Source organism: Thalassophryne amazonica, chromosome 19 (genome assembly GCF_902500255.1).
Source record: "Thalassophryne amazonica chromosome 19, fThaAma1.1, whole genome shotgun sequence".
NCBI classification, from domain to species: Eukaryota; Metazoa; Chordata; class Actinopteri; order Batrachoidiformes; family Batrachoididae; genus Thalassophryne; species Thalassophryne amazonica.
Window position 1 is genome coordinate 51,165,383 of NC_047121.1, and position 13,825 is coordinate 51,179,207.

At 43.5% G+C, this 13,825-nt stretch overlaps 2 protein-coding genes across 2 annotated transcripts in view; one reads left to right on the plus strand and one right to left on the minus strand.

The window, feature by feature from the left end:
• Nucleotides 1-7,905, minus strand: part of ptp4a2a (protein tyrosine phosphatase 4A2a) — a 30,100-nt gene extending 22,195 nt beyond the window's left edge. The window contains exon 1 of the mRNA XM_034194806.1: nt 7,899-7,905. The gene's annotated coding sequence lies outside the window, so the exon portion shown is untranslated. The remainder of the gene's footprint in view (nt 1-7,898) is intronic.
• Nucleotides 7,701-13,825, plus strand: part of cx28.6 (connexin 28.6) — a 28,598-nt gene continuing 22,473 nt past the window's right edge. Inside the window, exon 1 of the mRNA XM_034194802.1 lies at nt 7,701-7,830. The gene's annotated coding sequence lies outside the window, so the exon portion shown is untranslated. The remainder of the gene's footprint in view (nt 7,831-13,825) is intronic.

Here is a 13,825-nt window from a genome sequence, read left to right on the forward strand (position 1 = left end):
CCCCTCACAACCCCCAGTGAGCTTTTGTTTGTTTTCATGCTGACAGACAGCAGTCGTGGATGTGTGGCACTCAAGTATCAGGTACCCCAGAATTTAGATTTTTTTTTTTTTTTTCTTGCTCACTGTTTGAAAAGAAAAAGAAAAAAAAAACCTCTTAGCATTTCTATGCCCCCGCCAAAAAGGGAGATTTATTTCTGTATCATCAAAGCCACAACCCCGTAATAAGTTACAAATGTCTTTTTAAGTGTTCTCTGAATACAATATATATACAATTTGCAAAGTAAAACTGCAGCGGGCACTGGTATAAAGTGTAGTGTTAAAGCTGAAATGTCGTTAATTTGCTCATTCAGCAATTTTGCAGATTTTCAAAAAATTTTTCTAAACCTGTGAGACACATCGAAGTGGACATGGTTCGAAAAATTAAGCTGGTTTTCGGTGAAAATTTTAACAGCTGATGAGAGATTTTGAGGTGATACTGTCGGACCCGTCCGCACGTCTTTCATTAAAAAAATCTCCTTTAACAGTGGACTATCCGGATAAAATGCTGAAACCGACTTCTTCTGAAACTTCTCTGATCTCTCACGACGTCCTGGATCAATAGAGCCTGAAATGTGGAGGTTTTCAGCTTGAAACAGGCTGACGACAGCGCCTGGGACCGTTGCGCGACGTCCCGTTCCGTGGGAAGTCCTTAAAGCGACAGTATCACCTCAAAATCTCTCATCAGCCATTAAAATTTTCACCGAAAACCAGCTTAATTTTTCGAACCGTGTCCACTTCGATGTGTCTCACAGGTTTAGAAAAAATTTTTGATCAAACAAAGCGCCAGTCTCTCAGCAACTTCTCAGACAAAGGAATTCCGACGAGGGGCTGGACGACTCCTCCCACAAGGAGTGCTCACAGGCGAATGACGTCACCGACAGGCGTGGAAAAACTCACGCATGTGCACGAGGGTTTAAGCATGTCTGACGTAAAAACATATGAATGAAATCCATATAGTTTTTGAAAAAAATAAAAAAGACCTATACTTTATTGACAGACCTCGTATATATATATATATATATATATATATATATATATGTATATGTATGTGTGTGTGTGTGTGTGTGTGTGTGTGTTTCCTCTTCAAGAGGCTTTTTTTTTTAACGGAGGCGATTTACACTCCAGAAAATACAGCTACTTCTTTGCTGTACTGCTTTTGCCTTTTTGCTGCCCATAACCTAGTAAGTGTTTGCCTCATTCCCTTGGATATTTCCTTATTCATTTTACTTTTCATGACTATATATATATATGACTATATATATATATATATATATATATATATATATATATATATATATATATATATATATATATATATATACGAGGTCTCTTAGATAATAAACTGACCCTTTTATTATTTTTTTTAACTATATGGATTTGAATGACATGCGATTACACCAATCATGCTTGAACCCTCGTGCGCATGCGTGAGTTTTTTCACGCGTGTCGGTGACGTCATTTCCCTGTGGGCAGGCCTTGAGTAAGATGTGGTCCCGCCCTCTCGGCTGAATTCCTTTGTTTCACACGCTGCTCGAGACGACGCGCGTTGCTTTATCAAAATTTTTTCTGGACCTGTGAGGAATATCCGAGTGGACACTATTCGAGAAATTAAGCTGGTTTTCTGTGAAAAGTTTAACGGCTGATGAGAGATTATGGGGTGTTTCTGTCGGTGTAAGGACTTCCCACGGAGCAGGACGTCCTGCAGCGCTTCCAGGCGCTGTCGTCGGCCTGTTTCGAGCTGAAAACATCCTAATTTAAGGCTTAATTCACCCAGGACATCGTGAGAGAACAGAGAAGTTTCAGAAGAGGCCGGCATGAGGAATTTATGCGGACATTCCACTGTTTAAGGACATTTTTTTAATGAAAGACGTACGCGCAAATTCGCCGAGTCGTTTCCGTGACGACTCGGCGAATCTGTGTGCGCCGCGACAGGAAAAACACCTCCGTGTTGAAAACCATTTGTAGAATTCAGGCGGCTTTTAATGGCTTTCAACAAGTGAGTAACTGAGAAATTATTTAACAGCTTGGGCATGTTCCAACTTGCCCGTTAAGATTTCCAACGGAGGTGTTTTACCTGCCGCGACCCCCCGCGGTCGGGTCCAGCCCGACATGCGACTCTGCCCGCACGTTCTTTCATTACAAAATGACCGTTAACAATGGAATGTCCGAATAAACTCCTCATGCCGACTTCTTCTGAAAGTTCTCTGTTCTCTGACGACTTCCTGGGTCAACAGAGCCTGAAATGTGGAAGTTTTCAACTTGAAACGGCGAGACGCTGCCGCCTCGAAGCGCAGATCGCCGTCAGACGCAGTGGACCGTCCTTAAAGCGACACTACCAGACCAAAATCTCTCATCAGCCGTTAAAATTTTTACCGAAAACCAGCTGAATTTATTGAATGGTGTCCACTCAGTTGTGCCTTACAGTTTTGAAAAAAATTTTATCAAACAAAGCAACAGTCTCTGAGCCATTCCTAAACAATGAAAAAAATCGACGAGCGGGTGGACGACTCCTCACTCAAAGACTGCCCACAGGCGAATGACGTAACCGACAGGCATGAAAAAACTCTCGCATGCCCACGAGGGTTCAAGCATGTCTGATGTAATCACACGTGATTCAAATCCATATGGTTTTTGAAAAAAATAATAAGGTCGGATACTTTTCTAATAGACCTCGTGTATATATATATATATACATATACATATATACATATACACATATACATATATATATATACATATACATATATACACATATACATATATATATATATACATATACACATATACATATATATACATATACATATACACATATACATATATATATATATATATATACATATACACATATACATATACATATATATATATATATATATATACATATATATATATATATATATATATATATATATATATATATATACAGGTCCTCATGCTCCTGTTACCACTGGGACCACTTTGAACTTTACCTTCCACATCTGCTCCAGTTGCTTCTTCAGTCCTCAGTACTTCTCAGTTTTCTCGTGCTCCTTCTTTCTGATGTTGCTGTCAGCTGGGATTGACACATCAATCACAACTGCGGTTTTCTTTCTCTTGTCAACCACCACAATGTCTGGTTGGTTGGCCAGTAGCTGCTTGTTTGTCTGGAATATGAAGTCCCACAGGACCTTAACCCTGTTGTTGTCAACCACCTTTGGTGGCATCTCCCATCTTGACTTGGGGACTTCTAAGCTGTATGCTGCACAGATGTTCCTGTACACGATTCCCGACACTTGCTTGTGTCTCTCAGTGTGTGCTGTCCCAGCATGCATCTTGCATCCTGCTACTATCTGCTGGACTGTGTCTGGGGCATATTTGCACAGCCTGTGACTTGGGTCCTGTTGGCTGTGGTGCACTCCTGCCGTTATGGATCTGCTTTTTTTGGGCTTGTTCTTGTGCTGCTGTGATCAAATAATAGAATAGAATAGAATACAAAAAATGAATGTTTATGAGTTCAATGGAACGAATATTTCATGAGGTAAAAGCTGGAACAAACCATTCAACGAGGCAAAGCTGAGTTGAATGGTTTGTTCCAGCTTTTACCGAATTAAATATTCGAACCATTCAAAGAATGTAAAAACATTCAATGATTTGTTTTATATAACAGCTAAAATAGATCCTTGTCATTTGATATTATATTATTAATTTATAAACAATAGAAAAGGGACTTACATATTGGTGCATCACTGCACTGACTTTGTGTACTTCCCAAAAAAGAAAAAAAAAACCTGCTGCTTGGACATCAACAATCCAACGCGAACTTTAAAATAGGAGTCCAAAAATAAGCGAAAAAAAAAAATCCCATCAGAAATTAGTCCAGCTTTTCATTCTAACTTCCTCCTAACAGCTCTTCATGCCTCCAGACGGCTTACAGCACAGTGAATTTGTTTTGTGTGCGTGTGTGTTCGGAGAATTAGCACCATCAATTAGCTCCTCCAAATCGTCGTCCGTGGGCGGGCTTCACAAATGTATGGAACCAAATTTGCACGCTAAATGGAACCAAATTGCACTCTAAATGCAATCCAACACAAATGGGACGAATAACGTATGTCACGACATACAAAGCACCAATCAAATGACAAGGATCCACTCAGCAATTATATAAATTAGAATATAACAGAGCCTTTATTGTCACTGTACATATACACAAACAATGAAATTTGTACTCTGCACTTAATCATCCTAATTACAGTTAGACACAATCCAACCACTAGGAGTAGTGAGCAGCCGCAGTCCAGCACCTGGGTAGCTTCTGTGCTGTCTTTTAGACTGGTCTTTTCTAGGCACTGGTAGGTCTTCTTGATGGCAGCCACTTCCTCTATCTGTTGATTGTACATCCCATGGAGAGGCTTGTCCTTCCATAGTATCTCATCCTGATGTTTCTTATCACTGTCTGTCTTCAGATGCCTGAGGCACTCTTGTAGTAGCTGATCTCAGGGGGCCATCTTTCTGATGTGTTCATGTATGCTCCTCATCTCATCCTGGATTGTGGCTCTAACACTCACTAATTCTTGCCCTCCCTCCTTGCGTTGCTCATAGAACCTCAGGGTGCTGGACTTTGGGTGTAAACCTAAAGTTCAGCACCCTGAGTCAAGTATCCAAAGTCTTAGCCTCTGTTTCTCTGGTGTCTCTCTTCAGCCGTGTAGCCAGAGCTATGACCCTTTCTTTGGAAGTTTCCAGGACCTCAGTTATGGACATCTTGTTGTACAACCCAAATTCCAATGAAGTTGGGACATTGTGTGAAATGTAAATAAAAACAGAATTCAATGATTTGCAAATCCTCTTCAACCTATATTCAATTGAATACACCACAAAGACAAGATATTTAATGCTCAAACTGATAAACTTTATTGTTTTTGTGCAAATATTTGCTCATTTTGAAATGGTTGCCTGCAACACATTTCAAAAAAGTTGGGACAGGGGCATCAAAAGATTGGGAAAGTTGATGAATGTTCAAAGAACACCTCTTTGGAACATTCCACAGGTGAACAGGTGACTGTCACGACTGGGTATAAAAGGAGCATCCCCAAAAGGCTCAGCCGTTCACAAGCAAAGATGGGGTGAGGATCATCACTTTGTGAACAACTGCATGAAAAAATAGTCCAACAGTTTAAGAACAATGTTTCTCAACATTCAATTGCAAGGAATTTAGGGATTCCATCATCTACAGTCCATAATATAATCAGAAGATTCAGAAAATCTGGAGAACTTTCTATAGGTAAGCAGCAAGGCCGAAAACCAACATTGAATGCCCATAACCTTCGATCACTCAGGCGGCACTGCATTAAAAACAGACATCATTGTGTAAAGGATCTTCAGAAAACTTCAGAAAACCATTGTCAGTTAACACAGTTCGTCGCTACATCTACAAGTGCAAGTTAAAACTCTACCATCCAAAGCGAAAGCCAAACATCAACAACATCCAGAAACACCACCGCCTTCTCTGGGCCCGAGCTCATTTGAAATGGACAGACACAAAGTGGAAAAGTGTGCTGTGGTCCGATGAGTCCACATTTCAGATTGTTTTTGGAAATCATGGACGTCGTGTCCTCTGGACAAAAGAGGAAAAAGACCATCCAGATTGTTAGCGCAAAGTTCAAAAGCCAGCATCTGTGATGGTATGGGGGTGTGTTAGTGCCCATGGCATGGACAACGTACACATCTGTGATGGCACCATCAATGCTGAAAGGTACATCCAGGTTTTGGAGCAACACATGCTGCCATCCAAGCAATGTCTTTTTCATGGACGTCCCTGCTTATTTCAGCAAGACAATGCCAAGCCACATTCTGCACGTGTTACAACAGCGTGGCTTCGTAGTGAAAGAGTGCGGGTACTAGACTGGCCTGCCTGCAGTCCAGACCTGTTGCCCATTGAAAATGTGTGGTGCATTATGAAGCGCAAAATACGACAACGGAGACCCCGGACTGTTGAACAACTGAAGTCGTACATCAAGCAAGAATGGAAAAGAATTCCACCTACAAAGATTCAACAATTAGTGTCCTCAGTTCCCAAATGCTTATTGAGTGTTGTAAGAAGGAAAGGTGATGTGACACAGTGGTAAACATACCACTGTCCCAGCTTTTTTGAAACATGTTGCAGGCATCCATTTCAAAATGAGCAAATATATGCACAAAAAGAATAAAGTTTATCAGTTTGAACATTAAATATCTTGTCTTTGTGGTGTATTCAATTGAATATAAGTTGAAGAGGATTTGAAAATCATTGTATTCTGTTTTTATTTACATTTTACACAACGTCCCAACTTCATTGGAATTGGGGTTGTACTACTTTCCCATCCAGAACCTGTGTCTCATGATGCCTTTCTGTACCTCTGTTTGTTGGCTCACATGCTTCTGGGTTTTCTGGATTTGGGCCTCCAATCTTCTTCTCCCTGGAGGGCTCTCCCATTGGGGGTTACTCTTGATCTTATACCCAAGTGTGTCAAGGATTACTGTGGCAGTGGCGTATAGGAGCTCATTGCTTTCTGTAATGCTGGCAGTGGGGATGGTGAGGAGAGCTGTGTTATTGTTTGCAAGCATCTCTCCTGACAGGACTTTGTCAGTGGCCGGGGGAGTCATACTCTTGGTCATGTTGTCTTCTGGTTTAGTCTGGCCACAGTCTTCATCCTTGGCTCAGTAGATGCATCTGTCATAGGAGGTATTTGGGTACCAGCCGCTTCCTTAACACTACCCTCTGCTACCAGGCTCTGCTCCTTGCATTCACACTGCTCAGTACTATTAATGTTAGAACACTGACCTACCAGGTGCTTCTTGGTCTGTGTTCCCATTGGGTCTGCTGTCATAGTAGCATTTCATCAGTTCCATGTTGTCAGTCCTTGTCCATGTAGGTCTTGTTCTAGTAGCCATTTCCCATCTGTGCGGTGCGTCCTGGTTCCTCAACAACTGGACCTTGTTAACCCGGGTGACATTTGAGATGGTATGGCTTTATTTACTTGTCTCTCACTCATGATTTCGAGGTAGGCTGGGGGAGTGGCATGGGGGGGCGGGGTCTAGCCTGGGGACCCTTACTGGTTGTGTGTCCTGACTGGGTTTCAACCCCTATCAGGACTGGGTTTCAAACCTGTTCTTCCAAATGCAGCAATACATACATATATACACACACATACATATATATATATATATATATATATATATATATATATATATATATATATATATATATATATATATTATATGAATGAGCAATCAATACCAGTGAGGAAAATACCTGATATTTTTTCTTGAAATTGTGAATAACTCATACTTATTGTTCGTTTCAGGCCTGTTGGACCTAGGTCACAGCAAGGTGTGGTGTTTCTCTTTTTGTCTGTGTCTCTATCCGTCTGTCTCCTGAACACACACATACATGTATACCACCTGTAACAGACGTGTTCCTGCACAATAGCCCATACGTATGTGTGTGTGTGTTTCTTCATTATGGAGAAAGTGGTGTTGGAGTTGCACGACTTACAGAGAGCAGAGTGTGTCTGTATCTTGCTCACTGACAAGACACGACACGTAAACTGTGTGTGTGTGTGTGTGTGTGTGTGTGTGTGTGTGTGTGTGTGTGTGTGTGTGCGTGCGATGACGTCGTAGCTGCTGAATCTGGTTTGGCAGGATTTCTGAGGAAAGAAACAGAGAGAGGACAAGCAGACAGAGAGGAAAGCAAAGTGGATCTTTAGGTTTTTACCTTCGTCTGTTGATCTTCTCTAGTCAGCGTTGACTCGTTATTTTCAGTATCGGCACCAGGTAAGGTCACTTTACGACTTTCTGTTCTTTATTTCCACTGGATCAGTCAAAAGGTGACAACTGAGGAGGAAATCAGAGCTCCACAGGCTGTAACTGTGACGTTTTTATCTTATTTATCCTTAAAGAAGGAAAAAAGTTATTTATACCAAGAAATAGTTTAATTTCTTGTTGTTTCTAATTTAACAGAGTCAGAATTCGAGTGTGGCGAGTTATTGAGCAATTCTGACTGAGCAAACACCCCATTCCCAAAGAATACCAGAGAGAGACACTCAAACTCAAATCCTAACTTCTTCTTTAGATATAAATCCTCAAACAGTGTTGTGTGGGCCGCTGAAGAGGAGGTACTGCTGGCACACTATCACCAGATGGCACCCTGCTTGGAGTGCGGGCTTCAAGCACGAGAGGGCGTCGGAGCCGCTGGGAGTGACAGCTGTCACTTATCAGCACCAGCTGTCACTCGTTCAACTCATCACCATATAAGCCGGACTGCAACTCCACCTCCTCGCCGAGAAATCAGCTACCGTTCCAGGCAACCTTCTCTGCTGTGGTTTTCTGAGACTGAATATTGTTCTGTGTGCAGCCGTTTTCCTGTGGATACAGTCTGAAGCTGGATTGGCGGATAGTGTGACTTGCGACGTCTTCGCCTCTCACTCCTTCCAGGGAGAGTGACAGGAGCTGCACGGCTGATTCTGTGTCTGGAGGTTCTCCCTCCCAGAGGAACTAAGCTGTACACGATTGCTGGGTGTGTATTCACACACCCACCATTAACTGTTTCTGTTTTCTGCCAGCAGTACCGGGTCTGACTGCTGAAGACAGTGGCCACCTGGGGTGCAGGGCTTGGCGGCTCCGGTGTTCTTCAGATCCGTTGGTGGTGGAAACTGTGTGGGATCCGGCTCTTCTCTCACCAGACGTCTTCTATCTTCGAGCCTGCCCACACGTCACCTTGTGTATAATTGACAATCCACATTATTGTTATTGTCTGTATTTCGTTGTGCGATTCACAAGATTAAATTGTTACTTTTGGCTTATCCATTGTCCGTTCATTAATGCCTCCTGTTGTGGGTCCGTGTCACGACACCTTCCCAACAAACAGAGCCTTCTTCAAATTTTCTTTTGTTTTCGACATTTGCCGAGCTTCACTCATTTTATTTCATTTTGTTAGCTTAGTGAGATGTCTTTGTTTTTAAAGAGTAATGTTAACTGGAAAGTAAAAGAAAATGTCAAATTCTGTTTAACTTTTTGTTATTTTCCTGAAAAAAACAGGATAACCAGAGAAAAACAAGCGGGGGGGACACCACAATCAACAAAATGACAAAGGAGCTTGTTTAAGAGCATGTATATGTTGAGATGTGTCTGCTTCACCTGTGCACATACACAATCCTTTCTGCGGGGTTGTGTGGATATGTGACTATTATTTGAGTTTTATAACGTAATTGCTGTGAAACAAGAGTTTATTTCTCTGATTTTTTTTTTTCTATGCATAAACACTCTCACTTTCACGGACTGCATTCACTGGATCTTTCACAGCTAAATTCATACTTATTTCTGTGGGGTTTGTGCGTGACAGCGGTGTTTGTGTTTTACATGGTGGCTCCTATTTGGGGACTCGTAAGGTAACACTTTACAGCTCCGATTTCGGGCCCGTCCACACAGGGACGAGTTCAGGCAAAGCCCTAAATGTTTCGTATCATATCGGCATTTTGTCCACAAGGAAGCAGCATTTTCAGATCCCAATAATGCTACCGATTGGAAACGGGTCCCAGAGTGGGTAAATCTCAAAACGCCACCTTTTCATTTTCGTGTATACAACAAATACGCAACTTTTGTGAAACAATGATGTCGTCATCTTCCTCTTCTGTGGTTGTATACAGCAGGCAAGCTTTGCGGCTTCACGTCTTCTTCTGTTTTTTTTCTGGGAGCATTACAGTGCCACATACAGGCCTGGCATATGTACTAGTGTGTTTTCAGTGGTTCTGTGTGTACGCAAATATTCCTTGAAACAGTGACCTATTTACGGAACAGTTTTTGAAAACTATGAAAGTTTGTTTCCATGTGGACAAGACATAAGTAGATTTCTGTGCGGAAAAATCTCTCTCTTTCTGCGACACCCACACCTGCTCCTAATCCATGATCAATCCAGCACCCACTAACCATCCAGCAGATGGCAGACTTGTGGCTGGGATGTTACATAGGCAAAACAAAATAGCTGTTTGGGTTGATCTGGTGCATCAAAGTACACATTTAATGAATTTGTCCTCATTATATTCCCTTATAAACTGTTGTGGTATAATAATGGTGTAATTTATAGTTTTTAGGGGTTTTAATGTTAATAATCTGGAGAGGAGACCTATCCATTCATGAATCCACCTATCAATTCACAAACTGAATTTTACAGGGTACGCATGCCTATGTGTTTCCAAAGCCTATCCGGTTGTTAAGCTCTGATGTAACGCATCACGTGATAAATCTGTTTCTGGCTCCAAAGACCTGCAAGATTACATTTAAAGTTACGTCTGTATGATCCTTTCAAGGAACTACAGTTTAAGTTTAGTTTGTGTTTACAGTGTGCACAAACCTCCGACGCTCCTTTCTCCACCTCCGTTAACCGCATTCGTCTATTTCTAAGGTAAGAACACTTAATAAAACTTTTTTCTTTTACTTTATATATTTTATTATGCACAGGTAAAATATCCGTCTGTTTGTTAATAAAAAAATGTATTTTTTCATAATTTAGAGTGATTTGGGGATGTTTTACAAGGCTGGAAAGGATTAAAATTATTTTAGTTATTTTCAATGGGGGGAACTGGTTTGAAATATGAGCAGACTGGCTTACGAGCTTGGTCACGGAACAAATTAAACTCTTAAATCAAGGTTCCACTGTACTACTGAAATGTAATTTTTTTTATGCTTTTCATCACGTTAATAAGAGACTGCATCCATAAGACCCTGAAAACATGCTAAAACAATTATAACGAATAATCCGTGTCTGCCATGTTTAACCTGCATGGAATTTAATAAACGCAACTGAATTTCAGACATCTTATATATATTACCCTGGAACAAAGAGGACAAACAGTGTTGTAAAGGACAATAAACAGGACGTTAATGTTATGTGTCGACGCGGGTTGAGGAGCGGACCTGCGTCTGACGGAACCCAGCGCTAAAATAACCAGAAAGCGGTTCCAATAACAAAACAATTTATTCTTTCCACCCTCTGGTGCATAACAAAGTGAATGAACTAAAGATGCGTCAGTCTGGTGGAGTGAAGGCTGGCACGCTCTCCAGCGCCTAAAAGGATTGAACCCCGGCGCTTCTGGACTCACTTTTACCGCCAAACACCCCCCAGGTGGACACGCCAATCGACTCTCTGCGAAGGATAGAAAAGGTGAGGTAAGTCAGCAATTACAAGCAATATCCTTCAAAAGGCATACACTATCAGCAACACATTCAGGTCTGTATTTAAGCTTTATGTAAATGAGCAGCTTCTCACAACAGGTGGAGGATCAGTTGTCCGCACGCCACAGCAGTGAGAAGCGAGCTGCACTATTCTCATCACAATTCAAATATACTGCGTAACAAAATACCAAGTTACTATCAACAAGTAGTCAAACAATTAATCACCTCTGATGTGTGCTGACAGCATGTGTCCCTCACCCTTCCTGCTTCACAGGCACGATGTGTCAAACCCAGGCGCGGTCCTCAGCATCTCACAAACGAACATCACAAGGTCGAGTTCCCGGCAATTCTGCTTGAATCACACATGGCTTCAATGCAGAACGCCATCTAATTATCTGCTTCAGCTGAAAGTCTTTAAGGTTGCATGTGAGCACCATCCACAGGTGCTGCACATAACGATGATGAGGGTGAAGGACTCTTCTGCCAGCACCTTCTCCACAGACAAATCAGTTTTCATACCACCTGGAGAGCAAAGAAAAGAAAAGATCACCAAAATGTCCAGCCACACCCCCCCAACACACAACAGTACCCCCCCTTTAACGGGAAGCCTCCCGGCGACCGAACAGACCAGGCCCGAGAACAGCACCTCCCTCCGGGGTCCTCGTCAGGAAGCAGACAGCACAACGCTCCCAAGGTCCACCACAAACAGCAGGACAGGGCACCGCAGCTGGAAGGCCGGCTGGCATCAACAAAAACCCCAAAACAGTCCCCAGTACAATCCAACACACAAGAAAAAACATAAAACCCACCCAAAACCTCCCCAGGGGACCGTCCCATCCAACCCCGGGAAGAAAAGAAAAACTCCCAAACGCAAAAACCCAACACAGCCCCACAAACACAATACAAACATAAATGCATAAAAGAAAAATAACAAACAACCCCCCCAGAATGACCTGCAGAGCCCAACCCCCCCCCCCCAGAAGGCCTTTACCGCCAGTTCCAGGAGGAATAGCCAGAACCGGAATCCCACAAAGGTCCCCAGGTACACATGGAGCAAACGGCACCCCCCAGAGGACCGTACCATCAAACCCCAGGAAGCACCCTCCCCACAACCCCGGAACCCCAGACCCGGCCACACCTGGCTAGTCGGCCCCACAAGCCAATTCCCCCCCAGAGGACCGTCCCATCAACCCTGGAGGTGGAACCCGGAAGGAAACAAAACAAAATCAAAGTCCAACCCCCGGAGGACTACCTTAAACAACCCCGGGGGCAAATAAAACAACCGTTAAACCCTGTTACCTTCCCCGGCACCCCGAAAGACCCCAGGTCCCTCCCAGAGCCCCTCGGCGGCTCAATTTTGGCGAACGGCACAAAACATTAAGCCGGGGAAGGGAACAGGAAAAACTAACCCAGCCCCAACCCCAAGGCGCAGCGGAAAACCGGAAATACGTCCGGTGCCCCAACTCGACCATACCCCAGCCTCTCGAGAGGGGTGGAACTACCGAAATGGCGAACGGCAACAGATCAGCCCACCCCTCCGACTGAGGTATGTTCCCGCTGCACCACACCCCGGCAACACCAATGACGAACGGTACAAAGGCTCACCGAGGCTGGAGTGGAACCGGGCCCTAACCAAACCAAGAAAAACGCCCCTAACAACCCCCCCCCCCCCAGGTGCAGAGGTCTTCTGAGAACGCTCAGCATGACCAACCTGCACCACCCCACAACCCACAAGACAAACGGTCTTGGGGCAACTGAGGTTGGGGTTAGTGATGTAGGGAAATAAAAAACAACAAAACAAAATGACCCCAAAACCCAAACAGAAAATACCTAAATACACATAAAAAAATAACGATCAAGTGAGCCCAGACGGGCTTCTAACCGCCTAACGTTCACTCCACCAGACACGACTCTGACTCCCCAAACAAATTATAACCCCTATTCAAAGAAACAAAACATTAGCCCCTACAAGTTTTTTTTTTGTGTGTGTGTGTGTGTGTTATTTCGCCTGTCCCAGAACACCTGGAGATACGTCACCATTATTTTTCTTGACGCTTATATGTCGGGGCAATACAGTGGTCTCTGCTCGTCCGAGCTGCATGGGCTCGTCTGCAAGAGGAGTCAGAGGTCCCGTCGGAGGAGCCTCAGTGGGGCGAAGAAGAGGCGGCCCAGATCTGTGTCGGGGAAAGCCCCGAGACGAAAAAACCCGCTCTGATGGCCGCCCTCTCTCGTGTCCACGATCCTTCATCTGATCATCTAGACGAATCACCAACGATATTAGCTCATCTAAATCGTTTGGCTCGTCACGGACTGCCAGCTCGTCTTTTAATGACTCATTTAACCCATCAACAAACACTCCTTGTAAAGCTGCGGCGTTCCAACCTGACTGAGCAGAAAAAATCCGGAAGTCCACGGAATACTCCGCCGCACTCTGCCTCCCCTGCCTGAGATTCAGCAACCGTTGGGCAACGGTATTCGTTTTCACCGGATGGTCAAAAACCAGTCGGAACTCCTGGGAGAAATCCTTAAAGGATCCTAACAATGGCGAGTTGTTACTCCACAACGCTGTGACCCAAGCTAAGGTGTCACCTCGGAGCAA